This window comes from Carassius auratus, chromosome 13, assembly GCF_003368295.1.
Source record: "Carassius auratus strain Wakin chromosome 13, ASM336829v1, whole genome shotgun sequence".
In the NCBI taxonomy this organism is placed as follows: Eukaryota; Metazoa; Chordata; class Actinopteri; order Cypriniformes; family Cyprinidae; genus Carassius; species Carassius auratus.
In genome coordinates this window covers 5,156,874-5,181,128 of record NC_039255.1, presented here as the reverse complement: position 1 = coordinate 5,181,128, position 24,255 = coordinate 5,156,874, and the positions used below count along the sequence as shown (strand labels likewise).

The window sequence follows — 24,255 nt, the reverse complement described above, 5'->3', positions numbered from 1 at the left end:
ATTAAATGCAGAGTAAATGGAGTTGCTTCTCAGAGTTTTCTCCTGGGAGAGAAAAAAACGAATCTCATGTAAGCTACTATTCAAAAGTTTAGGGTCTGTAAGACTTTTTAATGTTTTACAGACCCTTCTGCTCATCAAGACTGCATTTATTTTATCAAAAATACAGCTAATTCAGTAAAATTGTGAAATATTATTAAAATGTAAATAATTGTTTTCTATCTGAATATATTTTAAAATGTAATTTATTCCTTTGTTGGCAAAGCTGAATTTTCAGCATCATTACTCCAGTCTTCAGGGTCACATGATCCTTCAGAAATCATTCTAATATGCTGATTTTTTTTTTCTTATTAATATTGAAAACAGATATGTTGCTTAATATTTTTGTGGGAACCTCAATACTTAATGAATCATAAGTTCAAAGTTCACTGAGCAATGAAAAAACAAATACAAGTTTAAACATTTCACATGTTCAGGACGTGTTAAGAGCTCTTTTTCAAATACTTCAGAAAGTGACACTCACGAGAACTGAAGAGGAAGTGAGACAGGATCAAGTGATTCTACTTTATATACTGTACTTCTTTGTGCCAGTGGTGACTGTTGTCCAAGACTTGATTGCTTAGGTTAAATGCAATAATGCCTAATCTAACTACAAATAAACTATATACTAAATGTCATTCTTGTTGCATTTCATGTTCTAACAAATGAACAGTGTGAAATATCACAGCAGTATCAAACCGTTTATTCATTTTAAGTGATCTGCTTTAAACCTAACACATAGGATTCATTGACTTATGCCCACATACCTGACTGAATCCACCTAGATGGAACAAAATGTAAATCCTGAAAATGTATATAAGAAACGAAAAGGAAAAGGTGCAGTGAATAAATATGTCTGGTGCAGAGTTCACCGAACCAGCCGCTCCACACATGCTGCTGTCTTTCTTACCTGGTGCTGAATTATTTGATCTGAACTTTACTGAAGGAATGAAAGGGTGAGAACTGGGTCTCTGAACCAAGTCCATCCTTACAGTAGAGGCACGCTGACCCCAGAACAGTTACCCACTGTCTCACTGGCCAAAGTGCCACGGTCAGAGAATGACCTGCCCCCACAAAAATAACCACCGAGTGAGTTTGTGTGTGTTTAATGTTTAATGTGTTTAATGGCTTCTAAGTTCCCATCAATATCTGCATTAGCTGCACAGCATTGGTCAAGATTGGTCCCTATTTTTGCCTTATTCGTTCTTAACATCATTAAAACAAGATACATTTGCGTGTTCCATATTACTGCATAATATAAGATGCATATTTATGTATATTTATCAAATACAAATGCAATACATTGCAAAGCTTACAACATAATTGATTTACTTTATATTTTTGTCTTGTTTTCCAGTAAAAATATGTACACGTACTGTATATGAAAAAGATATATTAACAATGTATTTTGCAAAATTGCATAATATACAGTACTGAAAAAAGCCATTTTCATGTAAAAGTTGTGCAAATCACACATATAATAATTGAAAAAAAATAGTATACATGAAAAATAAACAAATATTTTAATAGTTTTAATAAAAAAATATATATTCTTGTTATAAGCTAAAATATAGTGAATATACAGTATATAAAGGAAAATAAATCTAAATTCATGATGCAATTTTGCATAATATATTAAGCAAATATATCCCATTTAATTTTGTCTTTATATTTTTACTGAAAAACAAGACAAATATAGAAATTAAGAAAATTTGTGATAAGTATTGCTTTTTTTTACCTTGTCAAGTTAAAGGAAATTCCTTTTTAACATATGCCTGGAACCCTTTTCGTCCAGTTGTTTTTAAATGCAAAACCCCAAAGCCGCCTAATTATACCCAATTAGTTGAATAACCATTCTGACAAACCACAGACTAGTTCATTTTGAAAACCTGTGGTTTTGCACATCGCTCTCCTGCATCTCTCTCTTTGATGTTAACTACAGCTGTCTGGCTCTGTAGCATGTGCCAGGCTGAGGTTAAATAGATGAAATATGCTGACATAAAATCAGGCAAACAGCTCTAGCACAGCACACACGGAACAGTGACTGGTTCTATCAAAGTCCCTTTAACAGACCGCATCAAAACACCCCTGGACGTAGCTATGAACCAACAGAGAGCTCGGAGGAAAAGTAGGGAACAGAAAAAGAGAGAGATTTGTCATCACTTTTCCAACTAAATAACCCTTAAAACTTGTGCGAACGCTGGCGTTATGCTACAAAAGCGGCATGGATCTTTTATTCAGCCAAATAAAAGAATCAGGCCCTTCTGACGGTCTTATTATCACGCCTTTCCCAACATCCTCTGAATCCCGCTTCCGTGATTCTTGTATCTTTATCTTTCACACCTTCTGTACCTCTCACCTTTCCATCTCACAGCTCACACTTGCTCTCTTACTTCTCTTTTCTCCCAGTAATGGGGTTTGGTGCTGTAGAAGATTGAGGGGGGATGTTTTGTGTGAGTGTTTGTGGTCGGTGGTCCGCGCCGTGCCTCGTCGCTCTGGTCAGGCTGAGTCTAATTGCCGGTGTTGTGGTGCTAAAGTCATCCACAGAGCCGTGTGGAGCCAGTGGGGGAAACTGAACAAGCATCACCCGTCAAGAGTGCTTCCACTCAGAGAAGCTGTCAGCCTGCCCTGTTTACCTGCTACACAATTATCATCCGCCCCCGGGGAACCCTACTGAACAACACATCCATCCTCTGGGGAACGAGGAGGGGCCACGGGGGAAGCGTGATGCTCGAATATCGCAGAGGGGGATCGCTGACTGAATCTTGTTGTGTGTCAGTGGCTGGAAATAAATTAAGCATTTAAAAGTCTGTGAGAGGATAGTATGTGTGGCAACAGAGATGTGCAAAGCCATAAGGGTGAAAGAATAAGGGCCGGTTCCACCAAACTTATAAATGTATGTTTTATTAACTGTTTATTGTTTATCTATGCTAACATGCATTAAATGGCCTCTTTGACCAATTTGCTGCAATTCTTCGCATTTTATAAACAAATAAACACCTAAAATAATCTTGAAATGATGTTTTCTGAGAGATTTTTTTTTCTCTGCTTGCTTCTTAACAACTGGTGCTTCGCCTCAGCACAAGTTCAATGTTGTAAAGTGCAGCATTCAAGCTTTGTGAATATTCAAAGCGAATTCTCGATGGCATGAGTCTGAACCCATGAAATATGATGTTCATACCCAAGCTAGGGAGCTGTTTCATAAAACAAGTTTACCAAACAAGTAGGGGTGTAACGATACGCGTATTCGTATTGAACCGTTCGGTACGACGCTTTCGGTTCGGTACGCGGTACGCATTATGTATACCGAACGGTTCGTTGGAGTAATTAATTATATTTGAAAAAAAAAAAAAAAAGAGAGAGATAGAAATATAATGATATGCGTTCAACAAGGTAGCCCAATAACCCAAACAACGTAACAGGCAACGCCCCTGACACTCCCGAAGAAGAAAAAAACACCATCTTATATGTTTATGTTAGGCTACTCAGCAGGCGCTCGCTCACTCAGTACGCGCTGAAGGCTCGTTGCAAAATAGCCAATGCGTTTAACAGACTAGAAATTAGAAGATCCTCCAATAACCAACAGGTCTGGTGTTTGGGTGCACTTTGGATTCCCTTTAAGCTATAATGGTGATGGCAAGAGAGCGCTCGGGCAGAAGCGCTCGGGCTCGCTCATGAGGCGTCTGTCTTTGCTAAGCAACAATGACGTGCTCTCTCCATGAGACGCGGAAATTTCAGCGAAGGATAAATGGATTTCCTGCTCTAAAAATCGCTTGCAGTAGCTCTGCTACTAAATTTATTTCAAAATTGCAATCCATATACAACTATGATCAGCTGTTCCTTCATCTTGGCTGAGCTCTCAACCTTGTTACGGGAAAGGATGAAGCTGATTGGTTGGTTCTTGTCACATGACCCGCGGTGCGCTTGCGGCATTCTGAAAAGTTGAGATGTTTTTACATTTTGCTGTATCTAAAACGTATCGAACCGAACCGAACCGAACCGTGACATCAGTGTATCGTATCGAACCGAACCGTGAATTTTGTGAACCGTTACACCCCTACAAACAAGCCAGGATTATTTCATTTATTCTGACTTATTTTGAACCAAATCAACTGACAATAAGTCATACTAACTGAAATATTAATAATTATTAATATTTTTTAAAATACTTCATGATTTTTTTTTATTTTTTAATATTATTAATAAAAAATGCTCAATGTAAATGGGAGAGAAAAAATATTATATAATAAAAAATATAAAAATGTATTACAATAATTATGTTTTTGGATATATATTGCATGCATAAACAATATTTAAGATATTTAAATGCAATTCTTCTCAAATTGATATATTTAAAATGTTTTTGTGCATAAAAAGATGCATATTATTTTAATAAAAAATGTATACTTATAGAGTGCATATAATAATATGCACTAAGTATCAAAAATATAAAAACAATATAAAAATTAATATTTTTATCATTATGTATGTATAAAATAAGGTTAATATTTTTGTTATTACATTTTTATACATTTTAATCAATTTTATGAATTGAATTTATTTTAATACATTTAAAAAAAATAATTATTATTATTAAAAACTAGATCTGAGCGAATGACCCTTAAGGTTGTTTGTGTTGAATATGACGTTGATCTGAGAGAATAAGGAGTCTTTTGTAGGTGGTTTTTGTGGGGTCTGGCTGTAGCCGCTGACCTGACCCTTGGCTCAGTGGGACAGTGGGTCAGTGGTGCCGGGCAGCACTGCAGGGAATCCCTTACACACACAAAGAGTGTGACCCTGCCTGAACTATGGCTTCAACTCTCACTCGAGATCCTTCCAATTCATTCACCTGAACTCTCCAGACGCATCTGTCCAGTGCAGCCCATATGTCCATCAATCACAGCTTATTATATCTCCCCAAAAGCGGTGGGTGTTACAATTTGTTTCCTCTTTTGTCTTGGCAGCTCAGCTGAGCATCGTTTCCCTTTACTGTTTTCCATAACCTCCCACACCTATATCCAGCACTAGGACAAAGATGGAGCTCTGGAGAGTTCACACTGATTCACCTCCAGCAGGAAATCTGGGAGGGATCAGGCTGGGAAGAGGAGGGATCGTGGCCCTATCACTTACACTGCACATCTACGCGAATGGACTTGATGGCAGCCACCCCCACCCCGTTCTCAGCTTTGCAGTAGTAGCGGCCGCCCTGCACTCTCTGGATGTTGGGGATCCGTAAAGTTTCATTGAAGATGGACGTCTCCTGGAACTTGTCGGAAGCGCTGCCTGCTGTCTTTGTCCACCGCACCTGCAGGGGGCGACATTCAGAGACTTATGAGCTAATAATAAACATGCAAAAGAATTTCATTTCAACGCATGTTTTACATTTAGATTTTTCAATCAATCAATCAATGAGATGTTGAATTAAAGGGGTCATATTATTCCATTTCAAGTTTTCCTTTCTCTTTGGAGTGTTACAAGCTGTTCGGGAATAGATACGATCCCTAAAGTTGCAAAGACTAAAGTCTAAAAATCCAAAGAGATATTCTTTATAAAAGTTAAGACTTGTCCACGCCCTTCTAAAACGCCTCGTTTAAACACGCCCCCACATGTCTACATAACGATTTATGAATATTTGCATAACTCTGCCCAAATATTCATGCAAAGAAAGAAGGCATAACTTTGATTCCTGCTGTTACTGCCGGTGCCATGTTGTGTGAAGCTGTGTGTTTTATTGTAAAAGCAAAAATACTTTGTTTAGCCTTCCAAAAGAGGACACCACTAGTAATCAGTGGTTACGTTGTATTTACAACACTGTTCCAGAAAAGTTCACCCCAAATATTCAGATATATGCGGCGCATTTTAAGGAGGACTGTTTCCTGATGCTGGCAGAGTAGACTACATTGCTGGCTGTTCAGACTCACAGTCTGTAAGTACGTTTACATATTTAAAGAATTTGCCACTGATGATTCACACGAGTTTTGAGCAGTGTAGAGTAGAGCTTGCTGTTCAACATTTCTCCGATCACAAATTCAGACATGGTTTTATGTTTACTCAGCGCTATGCAATGCAATGCATAAAAAGACAGGATAAATGGGGAAGTCGTGGCCTAATGGTTAGAGAGTTTGACTCCTAACCCTAAGGTTGTGGGTTCGAGTCTTGGGCAGACAATACCATGACTGAGGTGCCCTTGAGCAAGGCACCAATCCTCCAACTGCTCCCCAGGCACCGCAGTATAAATGGTTGCCCACTGCTCTGGGTGTGTGTTTTCACTGCACTTTGGATGGGTTAAATGAAGAGCACGAATTCTGAGTATGGGTCAACATTCTTGGCTGTATGTCACATCAATTTCACTAAATCTTTATAATCTGTAATTATGTCCTCACTGGATGCAACAAATGGCTCAATTGTAATGGGTTTTTATTGTTTTTGTCTTGTCGCGCCGGTGTTGTGACCAGGACATCATAACAGTATTTGTAGAGGGGTGTAACATTTTCATCAGACGCTTGAGATATTCGACCAATCACAATGCGCTGGACAGCTGGCTAATCAGAGCACACCTCGCTTTTCAGACCTATAAGATTTGTAAAAAACAATGTCACGTTTCAGAAAGGCAGGGCATAGAATAGAAACTATAATGTACATTATGTAGAAAACTGAAGCTTTCCATTTATTTTTAATAAAAATTTTACGTTTGTTTCAGATTTTCAATGAGGTCTGAGACTTTACTGTATTTTTATATTTAGATCAATAAAAAGAGCCATGTCTTAGAAAAACTAATTATATAACATAAAATTGTAATGATTAAGAAATATAAATGCCTTTTTTTACATTCAAATTAGGGCCGGGACTTTAACGCGTTAATTGAGATTAATTAATTACACAAAAAATAACGCGTTAACTAAGATTAATTAATTACAGAAAAAAAAATTCCCGCATTTTTAATAACTTATTTTTGCACCGCGGAACGTTTGTCACTGGATTTGTTTCGGCGGACCGATTATACAGGAGCACCAACTAGCGTTCGCTCCGCATATCACTGCAGCCTGCAGCACATCGAGCCTCAAGTATCACCTCAACGCAAAACATATAGCAGCTAGCATGGACTTTACACTTTATGTTGAACTATATATTATTTTGTTGGTGCAACAGTTTATGTTGAACTCTTTATTGTTTTGGCCAAGGTTATTGAGAGTTGGACTTAGTATGTTATGGCCTCTGAAGCAACAGAGAGATGTTTTCTAATAGTCAGTGTTTCCAATGTTCTGAATCTAATTGACAGTATTGTGTTTTACTTAAAAAACTCTTTACAGAAGGTTCCAGCACCTATAAGCTTCCTGAATTTCTGAAATGTACTATTTCTAAATTGTTTCTAAATATGCTATTGCTACACTTCATGGCAAAAATTGCACTGGTCTGCTAGACTTGGTTGAACAAAAATAAACAATATTTTGTTGCTTAAGCTTATGTATTCAGTCATTATTCAATGGTATACTATAAATCCATGTGAAAAAAAATTACTTCTCACTGTTTTCAGGTCAAATATTTATATGCGATTAAAATGCAATTAATTTCGATTAATTAATTACAAAGCCTCTAATTAATTAGATTAATTTTTTTAATCGAGTCCCGGCCCTAATTCAAATGTTTTAACTCTTTTTCTATGTTAAAGAAACAAAATCAAAGTTTGGAATATAAAAATCAAAATAAGAAAATATCATCATATAAGTTCATAGTCTATGAAAAGATACGTCTTAAACAATTATTAAATCTCAATTATTAAGTAAATCCATTTTTATATGAAAATATTGATTAAACATATGTTAAAATTATAAAGTATAAACATATGAGGAAAAATCACAGAAACATCTATAAATGATAACCATGTAAATGCAGAAAGATTTCATTTCTTGTAATGTAATGACTGCATATAGAGGTAAAAGTGCAAAAAATGTACAGAGAAGTATAAAAAGAGCGGTCACAAAGAAGATCAAGATCAGTGGGACTCAACAAGAGTCTCATGCATCTCAATCATTCTTCTGACTCCTTCAAACAATCTTTGCACTGAGTATGCAAGGTCAAGTGAACATCATAAACTAAAGCCTGTGTAATCTCCTACTCTTCTCCACCTCTGGACATCAGTAAGCTGCTTGCATTATAACCCGGGGTCACCTCTGAACAGGGTGCCACACGGGTGAGCAGCCGATTGTAGTTGGCAGCGCTGGGGGCAGCGGGAAGGTTAGGACGTACGTGCAAAGGATTATGGGATTACACCGACCTGTGTAAACGGCAAGCTTTGTGTTTATTCAGGTTTGTTTGCCTGTGGATTTAGGACACAGCTGCTGTTCATTTATCAGGTGTGGGGTGTGAGAAATTAACACAGAGGAAAGGAGAGAGAGCTCCTGCTGGGAGTAACCTATCCTCTCGGTGGCAAAGGACAGAAAAGCTGGTCAAAAGCTGTTTGATGGGGCAAAATCATTAAAAAGTTGAGCCACTTTTTTGTGTAGATTTTAGCATAGTAGTCCTTAACAAGCTACAACTCAGAACTGCTCTTACAACTTGTGGTGTGTCATTTAAGTTTAAACCCCTGTCCATCTATCTATCTATCTATCTATCTATCTATCTATCTATCTATCTATCCATTCTCCAAACTGCTCATATGTAGGGTCCATGAACTAAAAAATGCAAAAGGATCATTAAAAATACTGGAAAAACTTCTTACAGCAACTGGATACAGTATATACATTTACATACAGTATTTTGTAAACCTTCTACAATGAGAAAAGTTGCTACTGTAGGTCACAGCACCCTTTCTGAAACCTCTGATCCGTGTCATCCCAGAAAGGATCCACCATTGGTTGTGAATTTTCAAAAAAAAAATGTCCTGTTTGTTTTCTCAGCAGCCCAAAACTCTGCCATCATTGTGTTGATTCATCGTGGCTCTCAAAGGGCAGGCCCTGGCAGATGTAAGACAGATGGCTCTGGATAGGCTATCATTACAGCAGCCTCAGACGGCTCACTTACAGCAACGCAAAGTCACAGAGGCACAGAAACTTTCAAAGTCTCAGTGATACGGAGAGCGTCAGAGACAGAAAGGAGAGGTTGGCTGATGGTAACAGACACTGCAATGCACAACAGGGGATGAAGAAATTGGTCAAGATGAACCAGTGAAAGAGACAACGCTGCCCTTCTCAACATCAACAGCTGCCACACATCAGTATGTTTTACTGCTCCAGAAATCCCGATAGACTGCGCAAACCTTGGCTGTCTGTCCGTCTGTCTCTCTTTCTTCACATCGCCTTTTCTGTCAACTCTTGGGAAAGAAATCCCATGATTCTGTTAGCTGTACGCTAACATCTTCATCTGTCTCAACTGCAAAATCAGCCTCACAATATACTCTACAATATTCTGATATGCTTTCTGAAACCCATCTTTCCATTTTGACAGAAATGAGTTTGGTTCTGTTTGCTCAGACCAAGGGCAGGGTTATCATCATTAACTAAAACTAAAAGTAAAACCACAATCAAACAATCAATAAAAATTGATTACTTCTATTTCAACACAATTAAAGTTAACTAAAATAAATTTCAGCTAGTTTCCAATGCAACATTTCTCACTTTCTTAAAGCTTATCTTGAAGTGCTAAAGTAACTAAAGCTAAATTATTTTAAAAAATTATAAAAACCTATACAGACATCCTTTAATAATAATAATTAAAACTAAAAAGAAAATTCTCAAAAACTAAAAATTAAAATCGAATTTAAAATATTTACAGAACATAGAATAATATGCTACGATATATAACGATAATATTAAAACATTGACCAAGGGACAGTCATAGTCATAATGACTAAATGATCTGGCTGAATCAGTAACTCATCTTTCTACACTGATGGTCATTCAGAGTAAGATGTGTTTTGTATGAACAAAATATCTGCAATCAACATTTAAAAACAAAATTTTCATTATAGTTGATATTTAACAGCAGCCACAGAAAACCATAATAAAAGGTCCATAATAAAGCTGCAACAGGCAGCAAAATATGGAATTTTAGTTTTTTTAGCTTTAGTTATGAAATTTGATAAGGGTTCAAATAAATGAGGAAACATAATATAGAGATATTAGGATTAAATTTCTTATTACCCACCAAAAAAATTCAAATACAAATAATAAAAACACTATTTTGGGTTCCCTAAAGAACCCTTTCATTAAAAAAAAAAAAAACTAGAGGAAGAACTTAAATTTAAATCATCTAAAGAACATTTATCTGCTATTAAGAACTTTTGGTTTTTCATCTAACCATACAGTAAATGCCAATAAAGAATCTTTATCTTTTAAAGATTGAGGTCATTTTTTCAATTCTTTCATGCTGAACTGAAATCATAAAGTGCATTTACCTTCCTTTTCTCGTGTCCGTAGAGAGCTTTTACCATCCCACTCCCATTTCTCCAAACCCTCTCTCTCTCGCTCCGCTTCAGGTTTTCTCTTCCCCCCATCCTATAACTGCCTCTATAAATTAAGTTCTCTGCGAGTGACACCAATCCAAGTCAAGCATCCACAAAGAGACGTTTATTACTTGACGCCTGTCAAGCCTGCTTAAATCTGGGCGGCTGTGGTCCTCTTCAGCGCTAGCACTGGGTTATTGCTACTGTAAGCGCATTTAATGCTCATTGCCAAGCTTTTTATATTTGAGCATGATAAATCGGAGAAGAGTGATCACTACACACAAAAGCTCAACGTTTGCAGCTTAGCTTTACACTGTGTGTTACTCTAAAATCTTGTCTCCCTCTCTCATTCACTTTAGCTCTCTAAATTAAATTTTGTGCTTTATAGGCATGACAGAAACTGTTCATTTGTATTGCTAAAGTGTAGCAAAACCAGCAAAGTAAATAATGTAAAATTTACAAGGTGCACGCCATTTATTCGGTAAGTAGCCATGCAATACTTAGGATAATTATGGGTCATTGCTGCCAAATAAACAGAAATTTAGCAGGATTCCACTGTGAAGCTCCTGCAGCACTTTACTAAGCAAAAACTGGAGTTAGATCAGTTTAAGATCTAAATCTAAATGTTAAGTCTTGTGTTAGCTTTTGTAATACAAGCATCCTGAGAACACAACTTTCCATAACATCAACAGATCCAGATAACATGACACTCCCACCCTAGTCATAATTTTAAAGCATGCAATCCTGTCCGAATCCGTACATGAATACACAGATGTCCCGTGCTAATATTTAGAAAACTAAATCCGTTTGAGTGGTAAAAGCAAGCCTGGGGAGAAATATAAAACAGCAGGAGCGAAAGAAGACCAAAGCAGTGTCAGATTTTGCCAGCTCATCTCCCGTTCTGCACCTCTGTTCACTGAAATCAATCCTAATCAAATAACACACCGCGCTGCAGAGTATTTAAACCTCTCCATATGTTACACAAACAGCAGCTCTATTAAACTTCCCACGCCGAGCGTAATAAATGAGAGCATAAAGTGTGAGGTGGCTTTTTCTGCTCACGGACACAATGAGGGCAGAAATACATCTGCGGCATGTGGGATGTACAGCGTTAGTCCTTCTGTGGCCTGATGCTGCACTCCTTCAAGATCACACTCCTGTCCTCCAAACAAGCCAACAGAAAACAACCGCCATGTTCACATGCACATTTTATGAAGAGAAGCTGGTCACCCAAAAATGAAAATGTTGTTATCATATACAATGTCCTTTGAATTTCATATTATTTTTGGTCTTCTGCTAAACCAAAAATAAGTTGGAATATCTTGGAAATGGAAAGGGAGGTTAAAAGCATCATAAAAGTAGCCCATGCGATTCCTGCGCTATATTCCAAGTCTTCTGAAACCATGCGAGAGCTTATTCTGTTATGATACTCTCCTCTGCGGTCTTGCTCACACGTGAGAACCTTCAATGGCATCAAACTTGGTGCAACACATTTTAAACCCCCATTTTTTATTTATATTGTGGTTAAGCCATCATCAAGAAAATTCTTATGAAACACTTAAAAAAAGAGAGAGAAATGTTCTGTTAGGCAACTAAACGAAATCATTTTATGTACTAAAATGACTAAAACCATAATAAATATATATATATATATATATATATATATATATATATATTATATATATATATATATATATATATATATATATATATATATGAATGGAAATTTTAAAACCACATACAAAATTACAACAAAACCTAAACTTTACATGCAAAGACCTAACCTAAAATTAAACTGAAACTGAATATGATTAAAAACTACACTTGTACTTACTGCACATGCAGCTTTTCCTGCTCTGCTCATAGAAGTACTGGAAATACTCTTGCCATTCATTTAAATCAATTTTCAGTAATTCTGCACAGCAATTTAATTTGCAATAATTCTCATTCATGCCCTTGAAAACAGCAAGTAAGAGCACACTAAATAGCAAATTCAACAATTGAATTTCTTTATTTCCTAAAATGTTGTAACATTCTGTGTCACACAGCACTTTCATCTGAACATACGCAGATTTAAAGTTCTGATGGTCTCTTCCTGTCTAAGTGGGCGGTTCTTGGCCACATAAACTGAGGGTCAGTATTTAAGGCCATAGTCAAAAGTCTGGCAAGGCCTGACTTACAGAATTTCACTGAAAGATAGTTCATCAGTGACATGTCTAATCCATCTGTGATGTTCTATAATCACTGACGCTGAGTTAAACACACCACATGATCAGGGAGAGATCCAGTTCCTCATGGATGGCAATCAACAGCGATCTGAGATCGATCAGTCTGAGAGAGCAATGTCTGGAACAGGAAACTGAATCGCAATGATGAGGGTGATTACTGCTTTTATAGCACTGATTCATTTGACTTTCTCACAAACAGGCTTTCATTTACCAATATGTGTGTTCCCTGGGATTTGAAAACACAACCTTGGCATCACAAGTGACACGCTTTAGCAGATGAGCAACAAGAACACGATTACGATAATGTCAGTACTGACCGAGGCATTCGGCGGAGCGCTGACAGAATGTAACATGAACCGTATGATCAAGAGAATGCTGAAATGGAGACATAAGAGATGGAGAAAGATTAAAGTAAGTGACATGTCTCATGTTTCGTTTTCTATTGGGAAAAATCACAATTGAGATGTCTTCAAAGTCTCTATGATCAAACACATTCTTAAAAATAAATCTTTTTGATTGGCAGTGATGGCTTTTCTAGCATCCATGTAAACCATTTTACCTTTATTTTTAAGAGTGTAAATAAAATAATTTGTTAGGAACTCAAATGGTTCTTCGATGGAATTGGTGTGAAAGCCCCTTTTTGGAACCTTAATTTTTAAGAGTGTATAGACTTTGGTCTTACTACAGAATATTTCTCCTCTCAGATGTTTCTCATGAGAGAAAAGACCCTAGTTATCTCACATGTGTTTCCTTAAGAGTTTCAGAAAAGATCTCAATAATCTCTCAATCTGTACTTTGATTTGTCAATACCAAAATCAGCGAACAAAAGTCAAAGATCTCATTTTTAAATATATTTCTCATCAAATACTTGCAAGAACATACAGTATATCCTTGTTTATTTCACATGGATTTACACTTTTACTGTACAATTTGATTTCAGTTTCTCATTTAAATATTTTTATTCCTAAAGCAACAAGGAAGACCCCTAAGAAAAGTGATAGAATGTTTAGATGAAAAACACAACCCATAATGCTTTGTGGTGAAATCACTGATCTCAGATTAAACCAACTGCAAGATTACATTATGTTGTAGCATTATATTTTTAGTCTTAAGTCAACTAATAACGTTAATCAAAGTTTCTTGAAATTAAACATTGTGTTGTTGTTTTTTAAATTAGCATTTTACTTACTATTTCTGAAATAACACATTCAACTTTTACTGTACCTTTAAGACGTAATTATGTAAATGGATTTTAATTGACTAACCTGTGAACCACTAACACACCTGCTTCCAAATTAAATGTGTTTGAAGCCTAGTCTGAACTGCTAATGTCTACATAGTTAATCAAAGTGTTTAAATTCAAAAAAACATGTTTTCTGTAATGTGACCTCTTTAAAACCGTGTTTACCCACCCAGTACCATCAGCTTTTCAAACATAAAACATTTCTGATGCCCGAGTCTCTCCCTCCTGCTATTACCAATGGTACAACGAGACATCTGGTACAAGTTAAAACGTTGGTGTCTAACCCTCCTCCTTTAACTCGTTCTCTCTCGTGGCCAATCAGAGGATGTTAAACAGTGTTTCTGTGCAAAGCCATCTGCTGTAATGCATTTAGATGCCGTGCACACTTAGGTGCCAATGAGAACTGTGCTTTCTAGAATACTCCAAACACTGTGTGCTTTACAGAACTCACAGCACCAGCACACTGCTTTAATATTCCTTCTGCTCTATATGTGCCTCACCATCACAACCTTCATCCGGATGTATATAGAAAAATCATAAATTCAAGATTTTGAACAGCAGTAGTAAAATGTAGTAAGATGCAGAAGCAAAATTCTAATTTGAATGTAAGGAAAATTCAAAGAATTGAGAAATGACAGGACGGACGGACGGACGGACAGACAGACAGATAGAATCGTCCGTGGATGGATGGATGGATGGATGGATGGATGGATGGATGGATGGATGGATGGATAGAACTTGTAAGAACAGACAGACAGACAGACAGACAGACAGATAGATAGATATATAGATAAATAGATAGATCTGTCCATGGATGGACGGACGGACGGACAGACAGACAGACAGACAGACAGATAGACAGATAGACAGATAGATAGATAGATAGATAGATAGATAGATAGATAGATAGATAGATAGATAGATAGATAGATAGATAGATAGATCTGTCCATGGATGGATGGACGGACGGACGGACGGACAGACAGACAGACATAATAGACAGACAGACGGACAGACAGACAGAGGGACAGACAGACAGACAGACAGAGGGACAGACAGACAGAGGGACAGACAGACAGACAGACAGACAGACAGACAGACAGACAGACAGACAGACAGACAGACAGACAGACAGACAGACAGACAGATAGATAGACAGATAGATAGATAGATAGATAGATAGATAGATAGATAGATAGATAGATAGATAGATAGATAGATAGATAGATAGATAGATAGATAGATAGATAGATAGATAGATAGATATATTTGGCCTGTGTTTTCTGCTCTCTGTCTCTCTGTTGTCTGTATGACCTTGTGTCTTGATCCGTATGTGGTGTGGAGTGATTTTTTTGCCATCTGATCTTTCTGTTTTCAGAAGTGTATTGATCCTTCTGAACTCTCAAGAACAGAAACTAAACCCAGACGACCCCTTCTTCTACCCCCCATCTCAAACTTCACACCAATCCCCCTTTTTTTTCTTTGTTTCTCTCTCTCTCTCTCTCTCTCTCTCTGATCGGGGCCCAAGGTTGCAGTGACCAGCAGTATGAATAAATAATGTGCGGAGCGGGATCTCTTTCAGAAAAGCCATTTAGGCTGTTATTGTGTAACTAAAGACTGTACATTTAGCCGCCGATGTCCATGTGACAGAAATGCTATAGGATGTGAACCGCGAGTCCTGTGAAACAACTATATCTCCAACACCACTAGACCTTCCCAATGACCTTAAACACAATCACTGCTCACTCACCCTATACACAACAGTCTCACTCACTTAACTTCTCTTATGTTGCAAGTGTACTAAGCCATCCTTGTCAGAAATAGTATGATAAATCAGGCCTGGTGATATATAATATATACGAGAGAAAAATCACAAATGAAATCTTAATTGTTTCTAGACAGCAATGAGATAATGGAGAGCAAATGAAGACTTTTGAAGCCTTTTGCTCCTCAGAGTGTTCTGTATGCCAACGATTTTAATTATTATTAATATGATTATTATTTTAATTTCTCTGTCATTAGAATCATACCAGAATAGTAAGTTGTTTTAACAGTCCATTTATTTTTATACATTTAGAGTCAATTGACAGCTAACCTGTTGCATTAGCAAGGCTTTTCCCATATTTCTGCCAAAATATTTATTAAAAATATATATTACTGATCCAAACCTTTGAATGGTTGTTTATATAGTCAACTGTCGAAAGAACGTGCATATCCTAACTGATAGTAGTATAAATGTCCCCAAAAGTACAGCTAACTAAAGGAAAATATTTATACACATCTACATATGCCTATCAATCTCCATCTTTACAATATAGAAGTTGTGTCATGCTGAACAACAACAAATGGGTTCAAAGAGCAATGGACATGCAGATGTGCTCTGACAGCCAAACACAGCACCATTTTGAAGACGGCTGACCTTTACTGCCTCTCTGTTAATCACACAGAGAAAAAAAAGGCAGGGGATGGAGGGGGGAAAGCATATCATGTTTTTGGAAACCGCTGCAGAACGCCAATGCAGAGAGCAACTCAACACTCCCTTTGGGATGCATCACACGCACCAGAACCCAATGTCCCCATGCCTCAGTCCAGATCTCTTTCCCAGCATCACTGTCATCACCTACAATTCAACCTTCCACAGATCCAATGGACATATAAGAGTTAGCACTGGACAAATAAAAGATTTCTAAAATCACCATGTGAAAATATCAAAGAAAATATCTGCACTACATATAAACATCAGACTGAATATTACTATGTGATTTGATTACAATTTGACTGGTACGAGCATATTTTAACATTTACACATTTTAAGTTATTAAATATAATAAATTCAGTGTGCTGAAACATTCTAAGATTGGTGTAAAAACAAAAACTACTGAGATTTTATGTTTTTGACAGAAGTAAAAAAAAAAAACAGTAATATTGTGAAATATTATTACAATTTAATAGAACTGTTTTCTATTTGAATATATTTTTAAATGTAATTTATTGCATTACTCCAGTCTTCAGTATCACGTGATCCTTCAGAAATCAGGCTGATTTGCTGCTCCAGATAAATTTCTTACTTTATAAATTTTGATAATATTAATATTTTTGGTGGAAACCAAAAGAACAGCATTTATTAAAATCTTTGGTAACATTATAAATGTCTTTACTGTCACTTTTGATCATTTTAATGCATCCTTGCTGAATAAAAGTATTAATTTCTTTCAAAAACAATCTACAGACCCCAAACTTTTAGTACTTCTCTAAGGTAAATAGAACTAAAAATAAATCTAGTGTTTCTTCTTTTTAGTTTTCTAGATTGTCACCATATGGTTGGGGGTCACCATACTTGGCTGTATGTCACTTTCACTTTAAAATAATTTTTTTATAGCATTATACTTCTTTTTATTCATTTCCTATGTTTAAAATAAGTTAAAATCAGTAATAGGCATAGATTTTTTGTGACAATCTATCGTCCGTCCTTCTACAAACAGTACTTTTATACATTCTGTACAGTATACTCAGTTCGCAAACACATATCGAATCCAATATAAGCAATTAAACGTCAGTGAAGGGCAGAATACACCAATACACATTCAATGCATAAGCCCTGGAGTCCAGGCACAAATATGTAGACACACAAAAGCACACTATCTAGTGACCCGTAGAGGCCCGGCACTGCAGGCAATAACATCCGACAGTACATGCAGTAATATCCTCATTAGTTTATATTCATACACTGTGACTATATTCACACTCTATATTACGCTCCTATATTCAGCCTGTTGTCATCGCAATGCACTGACATTTTTAATGGAAATCGTGGATCATGTTATGGAATAGCAACTTCTTTATTCAGTGCACTCTTCCTCAGGACCGCGGGAGTGAAAACTGATGGAATTTAGATCAGATCGGTGTTCTGCTGATGCAACCTGGAGAACTAATACATGTAGACAGGTCGTTGGGAGGACGCGTGTGTGTGTATGAGGGTCTTTAATAAGTGATCTGATGGCAGTGGACAGAGCGCCTGTGGGAGCCACGCTCTTCACACCTCCTACTGTTATCAGCTCACCCTTACCTTATATAACACACACTCACATGCCAACACAAGCCTAAAAAAAAACCTAAAGTCCACTGACAGACCCTCTCTCCTTCAGTGTCTACAGTCATCTGTTATCAGATACGTGACACGCATACGCACACAAACTGCATGGTTCATGCAGAGGTACAGTGGCTCCTGAGGGCAGTGTGTGTCAGTGTTGACCTCTCAAAAACCTGGCAACAAGTTAACATGTTGTGAGTTGTTGTGTATGCAAAACATTTATTCATATTTATTTTAATTTATATTTTACAATTTAAATGATGTGTATATTGATAAAAAGAATACACTATATACAGAGGTCTGGCTTTCTTGAGAGCACCTTGAGATTTGGGTTGAAGCTCATACAGCACATAGTGTGTCCCATCAAATATAACTATAGAGGGCCCTATCTTGCACCCAGCGCAATTGACTTTGTACACCGACGCATGTGTCATTCCTATTTTGCACCCGCGCAAAGCGCGCTTTTCCCTCCACAGAAGCACGTCGCTAAACTAGTGAATGAACTTGCGCTACCTGGGCGGTTCAGCGCAAAAAAGGAGGCGTGTTCCGGCGCAAACAATCCCTGGTGCTATTTTGCTGTTCCATTAAACAATTGCGCCACTGACCAGAAAAAACCTAGTCTAAAGTCAGTGGCGCGTTGCGCGTTGTTCATTATGCTATTTTAAGGGCGCAAGCTTGACCATAATGTATAGCGTGCACAACGCGCATACACTTTGCTCATGTAATCTACACAGATGCAACAGTTATTTTTGCAAATCATAAATTGTTACACTAAAAAAATATTAACACATGAGATGACGGAAATCATTGTGAAATCTTGCTTACAAATTATTCAGGCTAATTTTAGTAATTAAAGATCAGACCTGTTTGCCCGATAGTGGCAAGACATATGTAAGGACATCTGACAAATTTGTTTGTCCGTCAAGAACCAGGAAAAAAAAAAAATCGATGAAACAATTGTGGCTATTTCCTCCCACGCCTGTTTAACCGACGCTATTTTGGGTGGGTTTCTCCCATCCCCATACAACACAACTTCTCTGTCTTTCACTGCTCTTACAAGAACATCAGTCTCCTCGGCTGTGAACCGCTCCTGGCGTGCGCCTGGTAAATACGCCATAATAATAGCAATCCATAATGGAACTTGCGCACCTGCTTTTAAAGGGAATGTTGGATGACGCTCTGATTGGTTTATTTCACGTTACGCCCAAACCACACCTATGAATAATGAAGCTACTTCAGACCAACCCATTTTAGATTTGCGCCGGGCGCAAGAGCCATTTATCCCGCCGGGAAAATAGCAACAGCACCGAGACCCGCCCACAAACTTACTTGCGCTTCGCGCTTTGACACTTGCGTTTCAGATCGTTAAAATAGGGCCCAGAATATTAATAGTAAGTATAGTACTGTATATAGATTTTTTAAAAATAAAATAATAAAATAATAAAGTGTATATTTTAAAATAAAATTCAAATAGTATTTAAAAAAAATATTGTATGCTTAAAAATATAATGCTAATATTTACATTTTCTTTTTTCACTTTTCAAGTTTCAATTTTTTTTGTGTGTATATATATATATATGAATTTTCTTTATTTTCGAAATTATAATCAGCAAGCTTTTATTTTTTGGCGGGTTGCTCTGATTAATTTGATTGCGTGTATATATATATATATATAATTTAATTTTGTATACTATTATAATTTAATTTTATAACTAATTTGTATATGTGTGTGTGAATTTTATTTTTATAATAATTTATAAAATGTAATTAGATTTTTAAAAAAGAATGAATACATTATGAAAATATATAATATTTTTTTTAATGTAATTGTAAAGTGTATTTATTAATTAATAAATAATTGAAATTAACTGACTGCTGAAGCAAACATAGTATGTTGCTTGTTTCTAACTTTTACCTCTGTTAAAGATTTACCTTAAGAGATTAATCTAGAATCTCCACAACTCAACAGAATATATGATAGATGTCCATCAGATTTTTCTGACAGGTACAGTTTTAGAGAGAGATGTTTTATTTGTTTCATTTGGACTTTCGTCCACTAGTGAATGTGTGTTTGTGTTCACCTGAGGCCGCGGGTGTCCTTTGACCAGACACTGCAGAACTAACGTGTCCCCCTCTCTGATGGTGTAGATCCTTTCACTGATGTTGTCCTCCTTCACCACACATGTCTGCCCAGAATGCACAATCTGAGCGTTCGCAGGAGCTGAAGCACAGAGAGAAGATATGATTATTATATTTTCACTTCATTCTTTAGCAGTGGTGTTATAAATGCTGTACAGGAGACCAACTAACTAAAACTACTTATTCTACAATTTCATTTTTCCAGTCAGTGGATGATAGATTTGTACTCTCATACATACAGTGACCCTAAAAAGTATTTGTATTTGGATACCTTTTGCCAGAATAAAGAATGTCTGGATATCACTTCATTATATAACACAATATCAAGATTTTTCTTAAATTTAGTAAATGATCGATATAAATACGGTTTAATTAACCATTTCTAACAAATATAAAAGTTGTATTTTTTTTACACAATGTACTGTTTATAAATTATATGGCCCTGATTATAACTGTATATTATGTACACTATGTATATTATAAAAAACAATGACATTTCATAAATGAATGGATGAACTACACTGGCACTTTTTTTTATTGAAACCCACTATAAAATTAATTATAAATGCAATACAAGTAAAAAGTACTAAGTTTGATGTACTAAGTATTATTAGTGATTCTGACATCAGTACAAATTTTGGTGTGGGGGGGGGGGTAAATTTGCTATGAGATATGAACTTCTTATATTTACGTTTAAAGAAAAGCATGCATGGCCTGAACATGCCAAAATGAACAGAACAATATGAAAACGGAAATTTCAGATGACATCGTCCATTCTCGTGTTTCAGGAGTCAGATCTCCACTCAAGAACCTCCAGCATCTTTCCTAACAGAGTTTGGAAAGGGCTTAATTTCAAGCTCTGAGCAGAATTCAAACTCAAGACCCTCGGGAATATAAGCCAGCACTGCGGGCAGCCAAGCCCGGCGGTCACTGCACGGTGAGCTCTTTGATTATGAAGAGGAAGGCATGTACCGCGGCAGCCTACACACTGTAAACGATGAGTCTGAGTCTCTTATTAGCATTTGAAAGGGAGTCTGGGACAGGAAGAGCTGCGAGGCAATGCAGGACGTGTTTAGAAATGTGTGGAAACTGCCAAATCTTTTATTTGTGAGTGTAATGGTGTGGTCAGGGCTGAGCGGGCATCAGAGGTCAACATGCGGGAATGAATGATGCTCATTAGCGGTACAAAAAAAGGCGCTGGGATCTTTACACTTAAAAAACAAAACTTAGCTCAGCTATTCTGTGCATGACATTTTACAAAGATAACTCTTAATGTGGGTTCATAGACAACATAAGAATACTTAGGGGGAAAATGGTTTTGTAGGCCTAGAAAAGTCATGGAAATTTATGTAAAGAATGTTCATCTTTATGCTCTGCTACAATACATTACATTTAATTTATTATTATTATTATTATTATTTATTTTTATTTTTTTGTAGAATTGTAAACTTGTTCACAGCCCACAGTGACAAACTATTTGTGAGCAAATTATTTTTTTAAAGTATAATTCAAACCAGTTCAAAAATTGTTCTGAATGATGAACCAGTGTGTTATTATGAATTATTATTTAAAAACTTAACCCCTTAACTGTCACTCACATTTTTGAACATTGAATTTGTAGTGCACGATCCAAACTTAAATTTTTATAATTCATGAATGAAAATATTTTGTAACATGATATTGATGTACCATTTACATGGAAATGAAATGTCTGATTTTAAAATGGGTTTTAAAGGATGAATTTTGAGATTTTAAGTTTTCAGTCGATATATAACTTCTGATGATTTCTAAAATGTTATAGAGAAAAAAGCAACAAACAAGTCTTCTTTTTTAAACAAAGGTCAAAACTACAGTTATAATTTAGATTTTTGAGGGTGCACTCTTGTCATAAATTAATCGATTACTTTTCCTACATAATTTTTAGCAAAAAACACTGGTAAAATATATATTTGGGAGTATTTAATTGTAATATAATTAAGTAAATGTAGGCGTCCCACAGGGTGGACGGGTGACAGTTAACAGGTTAAACTGAAATAAGTTTAAGTACTAATACTACTAAACTGATATAAAATGACATCACAAAAATATAATTTATATATTAAAATAAAAGCTAGTTCTAAATATGTAACTTATACTAGAATAATATAAGTATTAGAAAACTAGAAAATAATACATTTGTGATGCTGCCTTAGAACTTGGAAATTATTATGTTGGAAAACTTCATCATTTAAAATTTTTCCTTTACATAAATAAATCATCTTAGACTACATAACCTTCACAAAATAGAAAATTGCATGAATAAATCATTGAAATCAGTTTAAAATTGGACTTAATGCTTCATTAGTGAATCAGTCTGATGAACAGTCAGATGATGAACCTTTGTTTTTAACTAAAACAAAATATAAACATTTGATTAAAAACAAACTTACGTAAAAATGTACCATCTGAAATAAGTTTAAGTTAAATTACTACAATTTCAAAAACTGAAACAAAAATAAAGCTAAACAGAAAACTTTACAAAATAAAAATGGTAAAAGCATATGTAATTACTAAAACAAAAACAAAAAATAATAAAATTAAATGAAAAGCTTATTCAAAATAATAGTACAATTATTATTTATATATTTGTATATAAATATTATTTTTAAATAATACTAAAATAATAACTACAGAAACAAATTTTGGGTATTGTGATGCTTCCTTAGAATTTGGTGATAATTGTGCTTGAAAATGTCATGGTAATTCATCAGTCAGTATAAATATATCATCCCGTCCTCACCCTGTTTCAAAATAGAGAGAGGCTGTGTGTGTCTGTATGGATGAGTGTAAGAGAAAATAACAGCGTGGTCAATAGAGTGGTCTACTCAAAGACAGAGCCAATGAATTTCTCCGTGATGTGATTATTATTGATCGTTTAAGTGTGAGGTGTGATTGTGTGCGTGAGGTCCTTGTGTTAACAGCTGCCGGTGCAGCACATAATGTGTGGATGACTGGACCTCACAAAGCACTTGCCCTCTCAGCAGGTGTGCGTGTGGAAGTGTGTGTCTCAGCTCCAGAATATTGGCCACTCTCCTCCTCCTAATGTCAGGGATGAGCTCTCTTTAACTCTCCAGCCGGGTCAACATCCATCTCTGTCACACTGAGCCAGCGCATCAAGGAAAAAAGACAATCTTCCCAGAATCAGTATTCAGCGGTGGTCGCTCAACAACAGGATCGCGCTAGGTCAGATACTGAGGAAGTAAATATAACGGCGAACTGGAGCAAAGTCAGTCTAGTCTGGATAAGTTCTAGTCCGACCAACAACACTATCAACTGTATTTACTACAGATAAAACAATTGATAGAATGACAGATACATAGAATGACAATGGTAGATAGAATGACAAAACAACAGACAGACAGACAGATAGAATGATAGAACCATAGGTAGAATTATAGAAAAATAGAATGATAGAACGATAGATTCACACACATTTATACAAATCTTTACTCTCAGCGACTGTGTCCAAACTGTTTGTGGCGAGCCGGATGGGAGGTAAACATGCTAACCTGAGTGCATGCTGGGCCGCTGAATTTTCTTCACTGCTGTTGTGTGAGCATGCTGTCATCCAACAACAAGTAACTTCTCAAACTTCACCTTCTTTCTGCCTTTTCTCCTACTAGCCCTGTCCATCCATCCATTCACCCATACAACCATCCATCTAAATCTGAAGCAAACAAGGTTCTCTCTGTGAGTTATCAAACTAGTTTCTAGCCAGCAGAGGGGAACACGCCGGAGGGGGGGGGGAAACAAAACTAATGGAGAGAGGCATAGAGAGATGGAATATAAAAGCATATCAATGTGAGACGCACACACACACAAATAACTGAACACAGCCATCCGAACCTGCACACACGCTCACAGAGTCACAACCCAGAGATATAAGCAAGAGTAGGAGTGGGAATACAAACGCGAAAATAGACAACTATGGCCGACATGAAATTGAAATTGCATGGTTTTAGGAAATAAGATGTAGATGTACATCGAAATAGATGTACAGACATCTCCTGAGATGCAGCTTACAAAATGTTGAGCCACT

At 36.4% G+C, this 24,255-nt stretch overlaps 1 pseudogene; it reads right to left on the bottom strand.

The window, feature by feature from the left end:
• The window catches only part of LOC113112414 (MAM domain-containing glycosylphosphatidylinositol anchor protein 1-like), a 149,165-nt pseudogene that overhangs the window by 94,376 nt on the left and 30,534 nt on the right, over positions 1-24,255 (bottom strand).